We start from the raw sequence: 2,847 nt of genomic DNA, 5'->3' as shown, positions 1-2,847 counted from the left end.
AATGGGGTCGATTTGACACGAAACCGCCAAGACAGAGGAAGCAATATCAACAGCCTGGACATCTTACATCGTCACGCTCAGCCCGACACTATTCGTCCCGATATCGTCACTTACCGTAACCATGGTAACAATCGATACTACAGGCTGCGTGGGAGGCTTGTTATTTCGATTGACTCGATTCAATGCCGCTTTAAGATGCAGGGATGTAGGTAGAGAGACGCTTACAGAATAGAACGAAAAACAAGCTGGGCTCTATGAATAGACGATTGTGTGACGTCTGATGACGTTTTGAGCTCATCCCCCTCGGCTTGTTTTCACATGGATCGCCATTTGTGTGCCTGAGTACAAAAGACCAGTCAACGTCAAGGACTCCCTTTCCCAGTCTTGGTTGTTTACCAAGACAGAAATGACCATGTATACAATATTGCTCGATCCCGTTTATCCTGTATTCACCTCACCCACACATTTCTGTTCTGCTATAAATTCTATTTCAATCACGTAGGGACACAGTTAGCGGGCATCTCTGTTATAAAAATAACACGTTCCTCTACCCTAAGAAATCGGGAATCATGTGTCCAAAATTTATTCATATTTCAGAGGAAATTTAGACTATATGTTCTGTTTTTCTTGGTCTTCTATATGCTAAATGAACTCATGTTGAGATTTTTCGATGGGTATTTTTTCTATCTCGGTTCAAGACAAAAAAGGGATACACCATCTGCATAGAGACTTTCGTTTATGTATTTTTTCAATCACAGCTACAGTATACACCACAATAAACACGTTCATTTATACGACAGCTGTCTGGTTTTTATGGTAGAGAGAATTTACAAAGACTGGAAACGGTACAACCGTTCAGTTTTTTATGTACCTCTATGATCGATAGTCTTGTATTTAGCAAAAAAAAAAGCGTTATGGTAAATGCGCTTGAGATGCGGCAGCTTTGCAAAACGTGCTCATGGATGTGAAGCGCATTTTACATGGTGGCATGTTTCTTAACTGTATGAAATAGAAGGAATATTTAAGTCGTATTATCCATCTTTGTGTCATCATCAGGTGATCGGTACCGGCATCACACCTGATTTCCTGATGCTGAAGTGAGATGTGCAGTCCTCAGCATGTCACAACTATAAACATCACTAAAACCTGTTTTGTCTTTATAGAGTTAAACCTGAAGTATAATTCTGACTTCTTGTCATCTTCGTAAGTGGGAAGGTCCGTCAGCAACTTGCGGATGGTCGTGGGTTTCCCCCAGGTTCTGCCCGGTTTCCTCCCACCATAATACTGGCCGCTGTCGTATAAGTGAAATATTCTTGAGTGCGGCGTAAAACACCAATCAAATAAATTAAATAAATAAATCTTGTCATCTTGTGGCCATATACTAGAAAGACTTTAAGGTCACACTTAGCAGATATTTAACTCGCGATTCGTCTCGAACATCGTGTAATCTTTGTTAACCGCCATTTCCGTTCAAGTGACTAGTTTCCGGAATGATCAGGTCTGTTCTTTCTAAATTAGCAACGACTTCCTAAATAACTACTGTTGTAATTAGCTCCTTCTGGTCATTATTACAAGAATAATTAAAAATGAAACTCCTAAACACGTTACATGTCTATCACCGTATCAATGATGTACATTCCCATGGCGGAATTCATACTCCTTACAGCGCACGCGTCGCTCTTTACGTTTCGTTTTACATCACAGCCACCAAGCGTGACCTTCGGAACCTGCTAGACGCACGTGGGCTTATTCAGGCTTAGCCTCATCACTTGTCTCCACCTGCGGAACTATTTAATCGGTATTCATCAATAAAATTGCTTTAGGTTTTGGTTAAAATCATTCATATATATAATAGCGAGAATATCTGTAGTTGTAGCATACACATGCACAGCTCTGACCGAGTTTTAAGTTAAAGAATATAAGACTATAAATCTACAGATCTGTAGGGCTGAAAACATTGTTTGGGAGAAAGAAATGGGTCTCAAATTTAGTTACACGACAACTGTCGAATGTTGGAGATATTTTTACTCAAAAGGAAGCGATGTGATTTGATAAAATAAAGCTTCTCTGTAAACTTGAAGTTTATTTATTCAAGTTACACTACCTGATGGAGAGTCTATAGGTTCGCTCTAGCCTGCCATACTCTTGAAGAATAAATAGGGGAACAATCTGATAACTAAAACTTATCCAGTACACCAGATACTGGAGTGATGAGACAAGCAGATGCTTCGTGCTGGGCGACAGCTGTTACCGGGATAACATAAACTTCGCTTTTCTATCCATGTCTCCATGAGACCAGTTAGTACAATAAATTTAGACACATATAAATATGTACAGAGGTACTGTAATTCTTCCCATTCTTAGTACAGATATGTTTATCATTAGATGAACTAGTCATGTCAGAAAAGAGACACTGTGCATTCCTGTTAGAATTACATGTGTATTGGCTAAAAACCACAGACCAGATTTCCCAAGAATTAAATTACAATAGTCAAATGTGGTTACTAATGTCACTGTGTAGGATTCAAGTAAATCCTGTTTTCAGTAGTTGATTGTACAAATCTTCCGAGTTTTCCAATTTTAATGACATCTTGAATGTTATAGAATACACCGTTGCAGAACCCAAAACGTTGGAACTGATACAGAATATCAACACTTATAAGCAAGGTATGATTTTCACTAAGTAAAAATTCTCATTGAAAATGATTGCTGGGAATGACTGAGAAAGAAAAAAATAAGCAAAGGGCACACCAACACACCATACAAACTGATCAGCAAATGTCAAACAGATCGATAGGGAAATGTTACACACAACACTTCACAGATTGGAATATCTGGTGAATTCTG

The sequence above is a fragment of the Liolophura sinensis genome, chromosome 1 (assembly GCF_032854445.1).
Source record: "Liolophura sinensis isolate JHLJ2023 chromosome 1, CUHK_Ljap_v2, whole genome shotgun sequence".
NCBI classification, from domain to species: Eukaryota; Metazoa; Mollusca; class Polyplacophora; order Chitonida; family Chitonidae; genus Liolophura; species Liolophura sinensis.
This window is presented reverse-complemented; position numbering follows the sequence as displayed.